The sequence below is a fragment of the Dromiciops gliroides genome, chromosome 3 (genome assembly GCF_019393635.1).
Source record: "Dromiciops gliroides isolate mDroGli1 chromosome 3, mDroGli1.pri, whole genome shotgun sequence".
NCBI classification, from domain to species: Eukaryota; Metazoa; Chordata; class Mammalia; order Microbiotheria; family Microbiotheriidae; genus Dromiciops; species Dromiciops gliroides.
The window spans coordinates 48,384,423-48,403,073 of record NC_057863.1 but is presented as its reverse complement, the minus strand read 5'-3'; the positions used below and the strand labels follow the sequence as shown (position 1 = coordinate 48,403,073).

Here is an 18,651-nt window from a genome sequence, read left to right as displayed (position 1 = left end):
TAGAAAATTACATTTTCAGATCATCACCAAGCAACTTGTCATAGGTTTTTTTTTTCTTTTAAACCTCAGATATTCTATTGTTGCAAATCTCTAGGGAAGGCAGTTCCACAGCCTTCCTTGACAGCCCATTCTAATATTAAAGAACCCTAAAGCTAAATAGAAAGATTCATCACCGAGGAAATTTTTTATTTGATGTATGTAATTAGTTTTAGTTAACTTTATTAATAAAATGTCGCAAATCAATTAGGTTTGCAATAATCAGAAGATGAGGGCCCAAGAGGTGTTATAGCTCTCACAACAGGGAAAGATGGAATTCCGTTTAGTTGGGTAGCAGATGTAATTAGATTTGATCTGAGGGATGCCACTGGTCTGAACTCATCACTCTCTATCCTTGGGCACATTACCCAGTCTAAGTGGGTACTTACAAGGGTTAGATGCCGTTAAATAGTGAGACTTAAATTTTGGACTTCTTTCTTACAGTGTTTTACAAAGGATGCTCTTTACACTAAAATAATTATTTCATGCCATAAATTTTTCACTTCCCTCTCCAACATGAAACAAATGCTCCCCTCAGTTGGATGCTTTATTTCATTAAGGGACTTGGGGGAGGGGAGATACATGTAAAGTCTCTATTCTCCTTTAGACAGACCATGAGCATAAGCTAATGTAGACATCTCTCCACATGCACACTTGATCCAGGGGTCCACGTGCTGGATTTGAAGGCAGCAGACCTGGGATATGATCCCTACTCCATCACTAATATCTGTGGAACTTTGGGCAAGTGGGGGTGTCAGTTTCTTCATCTGTTAAGTGGAGTTGACCCTCTGAAGTCCTTTCCAACTCTTAACATTTTATCCTGAAAGTACATAGAGGTACTCCATAAGCAGAAGTGTGCTGGTTAATGTTTAACAATCAGCTTTCTAGAGGGAAAATATATGCTTGGTACACCTTTAAATTAATCTGTATTATTAACATCCACACTATCCTGTTCTTACGGCAACAAAACAATAAACCAAGCCCTAATTTGTAGCATTTGCCCATTTCTTTTCCAAGGTATAAATCCTCACACTAAATATTTAACAGTTGGCTCTCACAAGGCAGTTTGAGCTGGTTCCATCAAATCCCTGCCTAAGCTCCCATTCAAAGTACATACATCCAAAGGGCTTTTCTTCTCTTGAGCCTAAACACTGGCAAAATTTTGGCATATTTCTTACTGAATGAATAACTCCCCCTGACTTTGCAGACCTAGTAACAGAAGGATTTTCAGGGCTTTGGGAGTACAACTAATGCACTATAGTTGTTGCTGTTGTTGTTGTTGTCGTTCAGCCATTTCAGTCGTGTCTGACTCTCTGTGATCCCCTAAAGGGTTTTCTTGACAGGGATACAAAAATGGTTTTCCATGTCCTTCTCCAGCTCATTTTATAGATGAGGAAACTGAGACAAAAAGGGTAGAGTGACTTGCCCAGGGTCATACAACTAGTAAGTGCCTGAGGCCAGATTTGAACTCAGGAAGATGAGTTTTCCTAACTCCAGACGTGAACTGCACTACTCAGATGCTTTATGATACCCCCTACCTATGTGGAATAGATATAACTTAATGTCAGAGGGTTTAGAGGATGATCAAATGAGTAAAAATCTCTGCCCCAGTAAAGTGCTATATAAATATAATCTTTTTTTATTGTGACAATTATTATAACTTGGTGCATTGAAACAGCCCAATTTCAGGGAATGAAAGGAGAAAAAGGATGTCCAAAAAAGCTGAAGAGGTTTGACATTTAGCTGTCTTGAAAACATAGTGGCCCTAGAGGAGACATGGATCTCAGATTTAAAAGCTATAGATCTGAACTGGGCATATAAAAACAGGCACTTGGGTTTTTTATGACAGCAATACAAGTTGACTTGGTTTAGAACCCTCAGCCTTCCCCACAAATATTCTATGCCTCACTGACTTTCTGTCTCCATGTCCCCAACAACAGAATTCCTCATCCATAAAAGATCCACCAATGAAATGGTAGCTAGAGACCATTTGATTTTTTTCCCTGGGTTTTAGTGAGGTTTTTTCTTCAACAAATATTTTGAATATTAGAGCCAGAAGGGAACTTAGTCTTGTCCATCTTGTCCAGTGCCTCCGTTAAGGATGGCTGAGTCCCATAGAGATGAAATGACCTGGGTCCCATATTCTATAGTTGTCTATAGCTGAAAACTTCCCCAGTAAAAATTATCAGAGGAAAGACCTCTTAGAACTTCACTGAAGGTAAAATCAGTTCTTGGATCTACCCATCATCCAAATGAAATCTGTTTAAGTCTAACCAAAGGAAAATGTTAAGTGTGGCCGTCATTTCTCAGTATAATGGGAAAAGAGTAGTGAATTTGGAGTCAGAAGATGCAAGTAGAAATGAAGGCTTTGTTACTTAACTGTCTCTGACCTCGAATAAGTTGCTTCTCTTCCATAGTTTTCTCATCTTTAGAAATTATCTACTTTTTAATCTAGTTGGAATAGATAGCTGTCTCTTACACCTCTAATAATGACTGAAGTGCGCAGGCTAGCCAATTTGTTCGTTGCACATAAGGACATTATGATAGTGGGAATACTTCAAATGCAACTTAAAAAAAATTATTCTGAGGAACAATAGGAACGTTTTTGTAGGGTCGGGTGTCTCTCCCCCCAAACCCCTACGCTGTCTTCCTTTTCTACTAATTGTCAAGATTTTCTAATGAGGAAAAGGAAATCCAGGCGTATTTAACAATCTGTGTTTGCAGGTTGGAAACCAGAAAATGAAGACTAATAGTTTCTCTCCTGCTAATTTGATTTCTGCCTCTTTTCTTGTGCCAGGCTAGGCAAGGGGCCCTTAGTTACTGTTTCCTGCAGATGGAGACAGGAATAAGAGGAGCTGCTGGGCTGGTAGGTCTCCCTCCCAAAAGGAGGCCAGCTGGCTCATGGGGCTCAATTAGAGACAGCCCCAACTGCAAGAAATAGAAAGTAATTGGGAGCACAATGAGAACAACCCCACTTCCCATACGCCAACAAGGCAGCGACCCAACCCTTCGGAAGATGGCTGGTGTAGGCAGCTATTAGAAAACTGTTGACTCTTCCACATATTCTGCCTGATTTGGGCCACTGAAAGTTTTGAGAACCATGTTCCAGATCAGTCTAAATTGAGGTCAGTAAATTCCTAATGGAACCTAAGTCATATGTAATCTTCTATAGTAAGCACAGTTGCATTACAGGCATAACAGGCTTTCCTGGGAAGCAGGGCTACCCTGGACAAAATGAAATGGGGGTAGACTATGCCTTCAATCCCATCCTTTTTCATCATCCTTCTGGATCTCTTTCCTCTCTTTCTTCTCTTCTTCCCTCACTCCTTTTCTTTTCTCCCCTTACCCCATAGTCTAACTTGCCTGGTTCTTAACTAGCAATTACATTGGAGAGCCCTATAATTAACCAATTCATAATTAACCAATTCAGACTAACTCCTTAATGACTACTGAGGCTTAATGACCTGCCCCTCCCAGGATTATTTGCATTTTAAAGCAAACATTGCTTCCTAAACTAAAAGAATGTATCTAATGGTGGAACCTCAGGCATTGAGACAGAAGGAAGGGGAAGATGTTGCTTTTGACTTTCTGAGCATCCCTCCAATCACTGCCATGCATAAGGTCATCTGGAAAACAAAAAGTAACCCTTTGAGAGAAATGTGCCACAAGAAAAGCTCAGGATTTTCAGCTACGTGCTATTAGAAAAGAGGTTTTTTCTCTCTTGTGCTAAGACCAAAAGAAGTTGGCCTCTGATAGACTGGGGCTTAAAACCAGCCAGGTCCCCTTCTCTCTTTCTCCTGTGATTCCTCCCTATTTTTACAGGACAGAAGAATAGGGAAGGAACTAAATCTCCTAAAGTCAGTGGAGAAGGAAAACAACTAATCATGGTAAGGTCCTAATGAAAATAACATTTTAACCGAAAGAAATGATCATAAAATTCCTTTGGATCGCTCATAGAATTGAGAGCTATAAGGAATTCCAGAGCTCACTAAGACCAACCTGCTTATTCTGTATTTAGCCTCCGAATCTACTTGGTCTCCTGACTCCCAACCCAATCCATTCTTCTACGGCCCTCATACACATTAAAAAACACCTGAACAATAACCAATTAGCTTCGGTGATATGGGCTTGGGCACGTTAAATAGCAGTAAGGGAGTAATACTGTTTACAGCAGGGATAAAAATTTAATTCTGGTCCCTTGTAGCCCAGCAAAACTCTAAAGTTGGTCCAAACTAGATTAAAATACAATTGAGAAAAGTTTACCAAAATAAACAAAGATGCAAGACAACATAGGTGATGTTAATTTGTGGCTTTCTAAGCCAATATGCAGTGGCAGGGATCCCTTTCTATTTGAGAGTGACACCATTGATATATATGATCATAAATGAATGATGAAACTTAGGGAAATTCTAAGCTTTCTGAGAGCCTATGTGATATTCCACAATCAGTCAACAAGTATTTATTAATCATTTACTATGTGCCAAATATTGTGCCATGCAACCATAGTCTTCCACCTTGGAAAAGTAGGCAAGGAAGTAATTTCCTTATTGAAATGCAACCAATCAGAAACAAAGATAGAAGGGGAAAAGCAGAAAGCTGACCTCATGTAAATCAGGACATCCTGGGTCTCCCTCCCTTATAGATTTGTCCAATTGTATCAAGCAGAAAAGCAGTGGAGAACATTTCTAAAATTGGACAAGATTCCTGTCTCTCAGCACTGTGTAAAAAGATTGAATTTCCTTTGGATTACATAGGACAACACTGGCAAGGGAGCTGGGACAGGCTGGGTTTCTCTCCCGGTGAAATATTAGCTTTGGAAATGAAGCCAGCTCATCTGCTAAATGGCACTTGTAAATTGTCCTGTTTTACTAAAAGCGTCAGACTTTGCAAGCTGCCCTCGATCCACTTGTCTTCCTGGAGGTATTGCCGGCAGAAACATCTCGCAATGCCTTCTAACCAAAGAGAGAAACCTTTTAATTTTACACCTTACCTGGCAACAAACGGGGCTGGAGCCACTTACAGGGACTATGAGAGTTTATGAAATCATATGGCAGGCTCTGGCATAAGACTCAGACTCTGACAGCCTTAATGTCTAATAATTTTAGCATTACATTTACCTGTGAGAAGGAAGACATTTATGATCGAGTCCAGCCTAGGGGAAATTACTTGATCAGGGGGACATAGTGTAGACTGAAAGCCAAGAAAGAGACTTTGAAGACAGACATCTGGTCTCATCCCTTTATTTTACACTGCAAATGGAGGCCCAGAGAGTTGAAGTGACTTTGCCCAGTGTCACACTGCTAGTAATGTCCGAGAAGGCATTTGACTTATAGTCTTACTGACTCCAAGTCCATTTGGAGGCCTCAAATAAGCTGAGCTTTGAACAAAACCCCCGGTCTGACTGCATCATTGCCTGGAAAAGTCATTGCAGTATAGTGGATAGGGCAGTAGACCTGAAGCTGGGTGGACCTGGATTCCAATCCCACCTCAGATTAGTTGCACAGCACTGAGAGCTAGTCACTTAAATTCTTTGTGCCTTGGTTTCCTCATCTGTAAAATGGGTGAGTTGACCTAGATGGCACGTAAGGCTTTTTCTGGTTCTAAGTCTATGACCTTGTTCAAGAAAATCCAGTGTAGGGGGCAGCTAGGTGGCGCAGTGGATAGAGCACCGGCCCTGGATTCAGGAGTACCTGAGTTCAAATCCAATCTCAGACACTTGAAACTTACTAACTGTGTGACCCTGGGCAAGTACTTAACCCCAATTGCCTCACTAAAAAAAAAAGAAAGAAAGAAAGAAAGAAAAGAAAAAGAAAATCCAGTGTTTCCCTGTTACCTCTAAGATCAAATACAAACGCTTCTCTGATTTCAGTTCTCTCACAGCCTGACTCCAATCTGCCTTTTCCTTCATTATATATTCTTCTCCTTCACACTCTACAATCCAGATGAACTGGCCTTCTCATTCTCCCCTTCTATGGGAGCCCTTCCCCCATACTGAGAATTCACATTCTCCTCACTTTAGTCTCTTAAGAGCCCTCATTTCCTTGAAAGGTTGATTCAAGCAGTATTTCCTACATGAAATCCTCCCTAATCCCCATCAGCGGTCAGTCCCCCTCCCCATTTAACTTGGGTTTATTTCATATATATTTACTTATACATGCAATGTCCCCCCAATATATTTCTAGAGACTGTTCCATTTTTTTTGTCCTTGTATTCCCAGTACCTAGTACAGTGCCTTGAAGATAATAAATACTTGTCAATTAAACCTAGATCTTCTGACTCCAAGTGCAGAGTTCTTTCCACTGCCTCAAGGAATCCTCTCTATTTGCTAGCTTCCCTACAGCCTTTGACTTTTTGCTGGAATCTCTTTCTAGAAACTGGATCCTCCATATTCTAATTTGAGCCAGACTGGGGCAGACCATGTGACCTTAAAGGGACTGGCCCTTCAAGGACAGACCAACAGAGGGTGAAATCTCTTTGGCTGACAGGTTCCCTCTCTTCTAGCCCCATTGTTCTAGTAGAGGCTAACTGTTGCCGGATACTCATTCACAGACTAAAGTAATCAGAATATAAGTGCTGTTAAGATCGCCACTGAGGTCTAAATAGATGTATGTAAAAGGTCAACTGCGCCCTCTAGTGGTACATATGCTAAGCTGCCTTGACAAAGTCCCAGAAAGTCCTACTATTTCAGAGAACCATGGGATCTCAAAATCTCAGAGCTAGAAAGGACCTCAGAAGCCATTCTTGGCAAGCTAGTATCTGCACATGAATCTATCTACAACATTCAAGAATGTTCTAAGTAACATGCATATAGACTCTCCCTCAAACACCCTAACCAGTCAGTTCCTTAATCTACTTAGTTCCCATGACCCCACAGTCACACACAAAGAAGATCAGACCCTTGAGCTTGCCATCACCTGCAAATGGACCACATTCAAGAATTCTGAAAGTGCCTTCTCTGGCCATAATATACTGACTTCTCATCTTGCTCTCTGTCTTCCCTTATAAAACCTTACTTTGCACAATGACCTCCAATCTCTTGACCCCTCAATTCTTTCCCAGGCCATCTCCCTTGCACTAATCACTCTCTCTTCTTTTCCCCATCTTGACCTCTTTATGAACCAATTCAGCTCAACACTGGCTTCCTTTCTTGAATTCCTAGTCCCTTTATCATTTCTCCAATTCCGTCTCGCACAAAGCCTAAACTTGCTTTATTCCCACATTTCACCTTCTTCTCTCCTTCCCTCCTTTCCTCTTATCCATATGCTGCTGAAGGAAGATGGAGAAAATCATACAACCATTATTACTAGCTCCACCACAAATTTATATTATACATCTTCAATTCATCCTCACTGTTGCTAAGCAATCATTGTTGTTTAGTGGTTTTTCAATTGTGTCCAACTCTCTGTGACCCCATTTGCAGTTTTCTTGGCAAAGATACTGGAGTGGCTTGCCATTTCCTTCTCCAGCTCATTTTACAGATGAGGAAAACAGATTTGAGTGACTTGCCCAGGCAGTAAGTAACTGGGGCTGGATTTGAACTCAAAAAGATGAGTCTTCCTGACTCCATACCTGACACCCTAACCACTTTTCCACCTGGCTGCTTTGACAACCCTTCTACACCTCCTTTATCAATTCACTGTCCCACTCTCTACAGTGGCTCTTACAAGCCTTTCTATCCCTCCCTCCCTAAACATCTCATGGCTCCACCTTTCCTCACCCTCTCAGTTAAGAATTCTGCCTCATACTTTACAGAAAAAAAATAAGGACATTTACCATGGACTCCCTCTTCTCCATTCATCTTCATCTCATGTCATCCATGTGCCTTCTGCTACTTTGTCCTCCTTCACCCCTGAAAATGAAAAAAAAAAGTTTAAAAACTACTTCATCGAGGGGGAAAAAAGCAACATCACAGAATTTCAGAGCTGAATGGGCCTTCAGGGGCTATCTAGTCCAACTACTAGATGAAAGGAATCCTCACTATAATGTACCCAACAAGTGGTGATCCAGCCTCTTCTATATTCTAATTTGATAAGTGTTCCTTTCATTTTTTATCTTTATTATAAATTTCATGTTTTCAATTAACAAGTATTTGTTGCTCTCTCATCACCACCTTCCCCAATATATATTTTCAAAGAAGATAAACAGGCAATTTTCAAAACTATGAATAGCCACATTTTTAAAACACGCCGAATCACTTATAATTAGGGAAATGCAAATTAAAGCAACTGTGGGATTGCTTTTCCTTTTTTTTCAAGTGTTGAATATTGACCAGAAGACTTAGGAGAGCCTGGCAGCTGAAAGTAGAAGGCACAGCCTGGAGATCAAGGTGGTAGTTAGAATGAAAGTAGATGATGGGGGAGGAAGGAAGGGAAACTGGCTATACTTGAATTCTCTCAAGCAAGCAATTCAGAGATGGACAAAGACTTCAAGTCCTGATCTCCACTGAACTAGAGAGGGTATTCAGGATTAACCATTTATGGCCCCAAATATACATGTATCTGACTGGGTTAAAACTTTTTAAATCAAATATCTGAATTTTTATTAATTTTTGATTAAATATCTCCAAATGATACATGTTTGGATCTCTAAAAGAAGGTTCTATTACATGAGTAGCTAGATTAGGCACTGGTTTGTCACTGATTTGAAGATCACCACCCTTCCCTGTACTCAAACCTCTACCAGCCTGCCACTGTGTATCATGATTCACTCCTTTGAGCTAAGGTAACACCTCACGCAAGTCTGTGTTAATAACATACATGTGTTTGTGTTAATAAAATACATGTGCTTGTGTTTTCTCTGCTGGGAGACTATCTCTGAGTTGAGCATAAAGTCTTCCCAGCACTAAAGCAGACTCATTTATGAGACTAACCAGCCGTACTAGAGAACCTGCTAGATAATAGGATTCTGGTAGAAAATGGGAAGGACATGGATATTTTGGTGTGATGTGAGGAATTGGGAAAGATCTAATGCCTGGAGCCAGCATGCTGTTTAAACAGGATTCCTAGTATGAAGGGGATTTTTTAGCAGGAAGATGGAGGGGAAATGAGAGCATTAGGCACCAGAATTAGGGACAAAAGAGGCATATTAAAATAAGAAGCTATGATGTTAAACTTAGCCTCCTTCCTGGTTTTGCCTAGAACCAACTTTGACTAATGTGTTTAGTCTCTAAAATTACATCAGGCTTTTAAAAAGCAAGATTTTTTAAAGGGGATCATTTTTAATCCAATCTAAAATAAATTGGAAGAGAAAAATTTATAGCACTTCAACAATAGCAAAACAAACACAAAACCCTGCTAAATAGTAAAATGAATGTCTGTATTATGTAAACCTAGAATTAACTAAAATTAACTTTCAGTTTTTTTTCTTTTGTTACCATTAAGAAAAAAATCTATATAATTAATAAATTACACAGAAGCCTTAAATCACACTAAAAAAACTACAATATGTAGGCGTCCGTATTTTTCACTTGCAATTTCAAAGAAAACATTTATCAATGCACAAATACATTTTTCTTCATTTGCCTGGGAGAATTCGGGGAGAAAATAGTCTATTCTAGCAAAAATAATACAAGAAACGGCGAATACATTTCTGGTATCTATTTCATGACTGACCATTGATTTATAGGTTATAAGAGTCTGAATGGAGAAATGTCCAGCAATAAAAGAAACTTGAAGTAAAAGGAGACCCAAGCAAGCTTCCTTCCTAAAGGCAGCTTTCCTATATCATTCTCACCAAGTTCCGTAAGAGTGTCATACTTTTTTGTGCCTTAAAGAGATTTTTTTTTAAATTTTAAAATGTCTAATTATATTTTCAGTTTGAAGGCTGGCACAAATGCGAAGTTGGTTGGCTGGGAATGTTTTAAAAATAGGTAATACAGACCTCTAGTGGCTGAAATAGATAATTTGAAAGGGGAAAAAAAAGCTATATATTCCTTGCTTCTGATTTTAAAAGAAATGACTTTTACATTGAAAAGAGAATTTTTGTTTTCAAAATAAATGCATTAGAAAGAAAATTCCTTTAATTAATTTTTTCCGTTTCATACTTTTAGAACAGTGGCTTTACTTATCTGGGAATAGAGGCAGATTTCCCCAGCAGCCTCATCAATCTTATTCTTCAGTTTGGAGGGCAGGAGGGGAAGAGGATAAGAATCTATTTTGATTGAGAGGGTTTTCTTGGGGTTGGACATTATGTATATGCTTGTAACCTTATGGTTCAAGGTAGCGCCTACATTATCAAATTAGACTATATGAGTATGCACATACATATATAATTACAATGTGAATTGAGAACAAAAATCAACAGTTCAAGCTAGAAAATATTCAAACTTACTTTTCAAGAGAAATCTATTATAATTCATTTAGCTGGAGAAATTCCTAATCTCGGTTTAAAATTTGAAAACCGGAGTCCTGACACATATCATAGAGTTGTCTTAAACATCCTACAGACTTCCATGGTCTGGTTTCCTATTACAAAACAAGAACAAAAACAGAACCCAGCTTGGTAAACTGTGTCCAGAGAGGAGTATACATATTATCATTGTGGCCCAGGATGGGCAGTAATTTATTGTCTCTGTTCAGGCATGACTTAGATGAAATAATTAATTATGTACGGTACTTAATGAAGTACAAGTAATTAGTCTAACTAGCTCATGCCTGCATAGACTAAATAAACACACAGTCTCAAAGAAATACATACCCTTGTGATTTTGTGATTCTTCCCTTTGCCCCCCCAAAAGCCACCTGCTAAGTTGGAACTGTAATGTGTCTCAAGCTAGAGGTGTATTTTTACCTGTTTCCCCTTTTTCTTTTTAAATGTTAATTTCATTATCTGTTAAACAGCTTTCATCCTACTATTTCTACAGGCCAACTTCCTCTATTAATGTTTGTAATGTGTTTTTTTCAATTTCACAGTCCCATTACTGACACAAAATGGCTGTGTCACCCTGGGCAGATCATTTAACCCCTCCAAGCTCTAGGCAATTTTCTAAGACTAGGAGTTGTAGAGAAGATGGAAAACTGTGCTGATAGACTGAATTTCCTCACTTGAAAAGTCCTGTGCCAATGAAAGCACAAGTCCAGTTTCAATGCTTATTCCTTCAAGAATGTTATGAAAATTGCCTGATATAGTTGCGGAATGCCTTTAACTCCTCCAACTACAAATGAGATTTGTGTGGAAAGGGGATACTGCTAGTAATCACACTCTGTGTTCAGCTGTAGTGACAAAGACTCTGTGCTGTCTGTGGATGAAGGAAGACTACAGGTATTACTTTGCCCAAGAGAAATCAGAGCATTTTGTCCTAGCAACAACACTTCAGAGGTCAGGCAGGGTGTTTGCCATTAGGTGACCCAAAAGAAGCAATTATAGATGCACATCCTTTGTTAGATGCAGGCAATTAGTAATAACGGAGATAGAAGGTGTGAGTTCAAACCCTGCCTGAGACAGTTGCTGGCTGTGGGACTCTGGGCAAGGCTCTGTCTGCCTCAGTTACCTCATCTATAAAATGGGAATTCTAATAGCACCTACCTCCAGGGGTGGTTGGGGAGATAAAATGAGATAATTTTTGTAAAGAATTCTGCAAACCTTAAAAGGTCTATAAATGTGAGCTGTTACTGTGTGGTCTGGAAGGGACCTTTAGAAATGATTGATTCTCTTAGTCTTACAAATGAGGAAAATGAGGCCCCGAGAATTTTGGCCAATTCACACAGCTCATAAGTGACGTACCCTTAGTCTCTTCCCTCCTAGGCCAATGTTCTTTCCACTAAATGAGATAAAGACCCACAGACTCTGAGGGTGAAGGTGTTGCTAAGAGAGAAGGAAGGTCCAGTAAGTAGAAAGAACAATGTATTTAGAGGCAGAGGACCTGAGTGCAAATTTGGACCCAGTCATAGGCTAATAGACCTCAGAGGTCATTTAATCCAGTCTCCCTCATTTTACAGAGGAAAAAATGAAGGCCTCAAAAGATTAAGCCACAGGGGTGGTAAAAAGAAGAAACCAGATTTGAACCCATGTCCTCCATGCAAATCCAGTGGGCCTCACTGTACCCCATTTACTTAATCTCTCTAGACCTCAGCCTTATCATCTATAAAATAAAGGGATTGGCTGTGATGAGAGGTGTTAACCACTCTGTGGCCTTAGTGCTCTGGAGTGGGCTTAAACCAGATTAAAATAAAACTGAGGAAAAACACGATAAAAGATAGCTAGTATTATATTTTAAAACTAAGTCCACATGTGGCCTTAGGTTTCTAGATAAGTGGCCCCAACTTCTATTTGAGTTTGACACCATTGGACTAGGGAAGTCCCTTTTATTTTCTAGATCAATAAACCTGTGATTGAGATTTCTTTCCTAAAAATCCTCCCTCAAAAAGAAGGTATTTAACTTCTCCCTGTGTAGTAGGACCATTAAAGCACTTTATAAATGCTAGCTGTTGTTATATTATGTATGGAGACAGCTATTATTATATTATGTTACATTATTATTCCCTTTTAAACACAATTTCCTTCCCAGGAGCCTTCTGGCTAAGATTGAGAGCTGGAAGGAAGGTACCTTAGAGAGCATTTGGTTCAGATCCTTAAAATGAAGAACTTAAGGCCCAAAGAATGATTTGCCCGAGGTCACAGAGGTTACAATGGGATTCAGACTTCGTGCTGTTTCACTTCCACAGCTTCCCTTGATCTGAGAAGTCATTTCTAAACCCAGAGCCTTCCTGTTGGAGAAGAGTCTGTCCCATGTACCTGTTAGCCTTCATGAAGCATTAGCTGACATCACCATCCCCCAATTCTCCCTGGCATCTCTGAATCTGCTTGGGCCCAAGGTATACATGGATGACACCACTCCATCTCAACCTTCTACCCTTATGGGATTACCTCAACTCTGCCACAATCCCCCAATGGAATAACTCCAATAATGCTCCCAAGTGCATTTGCAAAATAATTTTAGGTTTGTCCCTGAAACCACAATTTCCTATTGCCATTTATTCCCCCAAACTAAAAATCCCCATATCCACTTAGGAAATAGGAAACATCAAGCCCTTCAGAGGAAAAGAAAACTTTAAATCTCAGTTATAAGTGTTTTCATGGAGCCCCACTTTTCATAATCAAGGTATTATGTATGAAAATCACAGCAAACCCAATCCCATCTACCTACACTTTTGACCAAATGTCAGGGATGATTGCTTGTTTGCTGGACTGGGAATAATGAGGCTTTAATGATTACACAGTAAAATTTACAAAGCTCTCTACGTAGGTTATCTCTATGGATCCTTACAACAATTCTGTCAAGGGGGGATTTATAGGTTTTTTGTCTATTTTACAAATAAGGAAACCCAGAGCTCATAGATACCAAATGAAGCCATGCTATTAGTAAGCATCAGGGTCAGGATTCAAACTCAGGGGTCTCTCAACTCAAAGTCCAGTACCTTTTTCTATGACGTAGGGGTGTATCTCAATGGTAAAGGAGCATGAGGGTGAACTTACTTCACTAATAATCAGTTCTAGTACCCAGGAAATTTTACTAGAACCCAGAGGACTGCATATCATTGGATCATTGATAGTAACAAGCCCAGGATTAAAGAATTAGTAAATGACTGCAGCAAGACACCTGACACCAAACCCAGTGCTCGCTGGCTCACTTGCGGGCTCGCTCTCTCTCTCTCTCTCTCTCTCTCTCTCTCTCTCTCTCTCTCTCTCTCTCTCTCTCTCTCTCTCTCTCTCTCTCTTCCCCCGCCTCCCTCACTCCATCTCTCTCTCTCTTTTGTTCTCTCTCTCTCTCTCCTCTTCCACTATTCAAACCAAGTGCTCCTCTACTCAGTGAGAAATACTTTGTGTATGCTCATACATCCTGTCAGTCTCATTCAATCAATCTGTTTTCTCTACCACCATAGCTACTTTGCCTATTGATTACTGAAAAGGGGGGAATAAATAATAATCAGATGTTCCACACAACCCCTACTTCCTTCCTTCCTTCCTCTGATGTCTCCAAAGATTCAAACCCCGGTCCTACCACTTATTAGCTGTATGGCCTTGGCAAAATCATTAAATTTCCCTAGCACTCAGTTTCCTCTTCTGCAAAATAAAGGGTTGGACTGAACCATCTCTAAGCTCCCTTGCAGGTCAAGATGTATGTCCCTAGCCCCACAACAACAGCAACCACAACAAAAGATATCGTTGTGTTAGCTCACCTCTGCTTATTTTCACTGCATCCATTTTAGCTCCTAATCTTATTTAAAGAAACATTTCATTCTTTAATGAACTTTGTCACCTGAGAATATTTTCTCTGTACAAGGATGAGTGTCTCGTGCATTGTCATCATAAACAGATTCAAAGGTAGTGCTACTAAGGAGAGGGCAGCAGGGAGTTTTGCAAAATAATTAAAGAAGAAACAACATAACGTAGGGGAAAGGACCTGGTACTGAGGTCTGTTTATGGAATCTAGAATTGGAAGGGAGCTTGGGGATGATCTGACCTAATCCCCCTTTCAGTTTATGTTTTTCAAGTTCAAACCTTTATGGGCATTCCCACCTCGATAAATCCCTGTAATGAGGAAGAACATTTCTTCATCTATAACTGATATTCTTAGAGAATAGAAAGCTAGATGATGACAGAGGACTGGGCCTAGAATCAGGGAAACCTGAGTTCAAATCCTGATTTAGACACTTATTTGCTATGTGACTTTGGGCAAGTCATTTCATCTCTTTCTGCCTCAGTTTTCTCATCTATGAAATAGATAGAATAATATCATCTACGGTGGTTGTGAGAATCAAATGACAAATTTATAAATTGCTTTGTAACCTTAAAGCATTATATAAATGGTAGTTCTCATTAACAATATTATTATCATCACTATACCTCCTCCTCCTTTTTTTCCTCCTCCTCCTCCTCCTCCTCCTCCTCCTCCTCCTCCTATTTAGAGTTGCCACGGAACTAAGAGGTTGAGTGAAATGCCCAAGATTGCACAATTAGCAAGGGCTTGGACTCAGAAAAACATCTTCATGAGTTTAAATCTGACCTCAGACATTTACTAGCCATGTGACTCTGAGTAAGTCACTTAGACCTGTTTGCCTTAGTTTCCTCATCTGTAAAATAAGCAGAAAAAGAAATGGCAAACTGCTTCAGTAGCTTTGCAAGAAAACCATATTGCCTCAGACAGTTAACATTTACTAGCTGTGTGACCCTGGGCAAGTCACTTAACCCTCATTGCCTGCAAAAACAAACAAACAAAAAAGAAAGAAAGAAAGAAAACCTCAAATGGGGTTGCAAAGAGTTGAATATGATTGAAACAGAACAATAACAAAAAAGCATCAATGGCTGGATTTGAATCCAGGTCTGCCCAACTCCAAGGCCTGCCCTCTATCTCACTATAACCTCTTAAAGGTCAAATATTTTTTTGTTGGGGTTAAATAACCCTTTTTTGAGCTGGCCTGGGAACCTAGCCACAGTGTATGAACTTGTTTCTATTTTGGAAAATGCACTACACAAGTAAAAAAAAATATGGAAACCTGAATCAGGATAACTTCACTCCCCTGTTTCTGGAGGAGAGAAAGAGAGACAGAGACAGACAGACAGAAAGACAGAGACACACACACACACACACACACACACACACACACACACACACTGACAGATACAGAGACAGGGGAAGGGAGAGACATAGTGGCAGAGAAGACAGAGACAGCGAGAAAGAAGACAGAAACAGAGACAGAGAGAGAACACTTACCTTCCAGAGTTCCAAGAACTTCTGCTCCTCTTCTTCATTGATTCTTTTGAATGTGGAGGTATAAAAAGGATCTGATTGGGTGTCTGAGTATTGGGGAGTATATGCAAACAGGGTGATACAGTGCATGAGCCCTGGACTGGGATTTAGGAAAAAGAGGTCCTAGACCCTTTTCTACCACTCATCAGTTGTATGACCTTGGGCAAGTCACACTTGGCCTGCAGAAAAGAAAAAGAGTAGAGAAGTATGTTCTAACTCATCTCTCCCAACCACAGCCCCAAGTTCTTGTCCACTGACGCTGTCCACCCAGAAACAGTGAGAATGGAACCGCCCCCCCAATGAAGGCCATAAATTGTGGGAAAGCTTGTATATATAAAGGAGGGGATTAAGTTTTATGATATCTGCAAACTATACGATCTGCTTATAGAAAGGGATATAGGCCATCCAATGGCTTATTCTGTTACAGCAACCACTGAAACAAGACTCTTATGAAAATAGATTTATTCTGTGTATGGGAGTTTCCTCAGATAACTATATGTGTTGTCAGAAGCCTTGTAATGTTGCTATGATAAAGGTCACATGAACTTTAAAAGTCTGCCTACAATAGAATAGGCATAGAAGTGTGGGACTCAGTTTTCCTCTACTAAATTTTTATAGAATCATAAAATATTAAATATTAAATAATAATAATAAAATATAAAAATAAAATATTCAGAGTGTTCTTGTCAGCAAGAATGTAGGGCTGTTGTATTAGAAAGGATAGGAGCAGCTAGGTGGCGCAGTGGATAGAGCTCCAGCCCTGGATTCAGGAGGACCTGATTTCAAATCCGGTCTCAGACACTTAACACATACTAGCTATGTGATCCTGGGCAAGTCACTTAGCCCCAATTGCCTCACCAAAAAATATTTTTTAAAAAGAAAGAAAGAAAGGATAGAAGGGACCTCACTAGCCATCTAATTCAAAGTGCTTCTTTTTCAGATAAGGAAACAGAGGCCCCAGACTCTAAATGATTTGCCTCAAACCGTATAGATAGTCAATGTCAGAAGTTGGGTTGGAGCCCAGGTCTTTTAACATAAGAGCACTGCAGTATTCTTCCAGCTATCCCAAACTGCCTCATGATAGTATTTATTGTTGTTGAGTTGTTCTCACTTGTATCTGACTCTTCATGACCCTATTTGGAGTTTTCTTGGCAAAGATATTGGAGTGTTTTGCCTTTTTCTTCTCCAGCTCATTTTACAGATGAGGAAACTGAGGTAAACAGACTTAAATGACTTGCCCAGTGTCTCAGCTCTTGTGTCTGAGGTCGGATTTGAATTCAGGAAGATGAATCTTACTGACTCTGGGGCAGGCACTTTATCCACTGCACCACTTATCTGTTGTTCCTGGATAAATGAGTTTATTCCAAGGGAAGCTGGGTTGTATTAGAAGGGAGGCAGATTGTATTTGTGTCTTTGTGAATACTTCTTGATGCTAGACAATGTTTCCCATCTAATCCAGTGAGAAGAACTGTATTACCAAGATTTTCTGATACAGTCTGATACAGGCTCATCACTGGGCGAGCCACAGATAAATGATATTTTTGGTAACAGTAACTCTTTAAGACCAACTGCTGGGGCAGCTAGGTGGCACAGTAGATAGAGCACCGGCCCTGGAGTCAGGAGTACCTGAGTTCAAATCCGGCCTCAGATGCTTGACACTTACTATCTGTGTGACCCTGGGCAAGTCACTTAACCCCAATTGCCTCACCCCCCCCAAAAAAAAAGACCAATTGCTAAGTCATCAGAGGAGCTGTGGTCTGCATTGGTAGAATAAATAATGCCACCGATGTAGAAACCCTGGAGGGTTGACTTTTTTGTCTTAGCACAGTGCATGGCACATAGTAAGTATTTTGTCTATGCTGAGTAATTGATTAAAGTACTGAAGTAATCGGAGGTGAATGAAGGCCCCTCTGGGACTTCTGCCTTTCTATGGGCCCCCGCCAATGCACTGTATTGCATTATAATACTTAGAAATGCACAACATTTGAGAAGCACTCTCTGCAGAGGAAAATAGAGGTCAGGAAAAGCCTAAGAGACTTAGTTAGGGCCCTCAATTCTTGGTCTCATTTAATCAGAACACATGCATGGTCTCCCACACTTCCTAGTGGACTTTTTTTTCTATTAGTACAACTCTTTGAGAGAGGTTCAGAATGACTCCATAAAACTCTCTAAACAAGTCATTTGAAAAATTTTTTTCTGTTAAATGCCAATCTGTTACAATTCCTTTCTGAAGAATTGTTAAGTGGCTTACACACTCTGGGCCTTTGTTTCCTTATTTGTCAAATGACAATGTTGGGCTTGATGAGGCCTAAGGTCTCTTTTGACTCTAGAGCCTCTGATTTTCTAGAGTGTGTCTCATTCTGTGATTCTACAATAGCTCCAGAAACACCAGATACACAGAACCTGGGCTGGAGAAGCAGTCTGGTAGAATAAGCAATCAAATGAGGAATAGGCCTGGGGAACTGGAAGCCTCATGTTCCATTCCCAGATCTCTTGGTTACTCCTGTCTTACCCCAGCTGGTTTAATTCAGTCTCCCTTTTCCATTCCTAGTTCTCCCCTAGACAGCAGTTAAGCAGCATTTTTATTTAGTGCATTAAGTAGCACAAGCATTTGACAAGCCAAAAGATAACCTCATGTGAAAGTCAAAAGATAACTGCAAATTTTTCTAGCCATTAAAAAGCTGAGCTTCTTTATCATCAGCAAGGCCTACCCTGAGTGGTTTAGACCATAGGCCATAGAGCTGGAAGAGGTGTTAGAAATCACCTCATCTAGCCCCTCACCATACTCCCCTGTTGCACAGGTCCGGTAATTGAGACCAGACTTATCTGAGGTCACATGCGTGACCAAAACAGAAATGGAACCCAGG

The 18,651-nt window shown here is 40.1% G+C and overlaps 1 protein-coding gene across 2 annotated transcripts in view; it reads left to right on the top strand.

Annotated features, from left to right (window-relative positions):
* The window catches only part of AGTR1 (angiotensin II receptor type 1), a 51,334-nt gene that overhangs the window by 20,001 nt on the left and 12,682 nt on the right, over positions 1–18,651 (top strand). The window contains exon 2 of one of the 2 annotated variants that reach the window (XM_043991727.1): positions 3,859–3,923. The exons of the other annotated variant lie outside the window; for it this stretch is intronic. The gene's annotated coding sequence lies outside the window, so the exon portion shown is untranslated. The remainder of the gene's footprint in view (positions 1–3,858; positions 3,924–18,651) is intronic. 2 annotated transcript variants of the gene reach the window in all.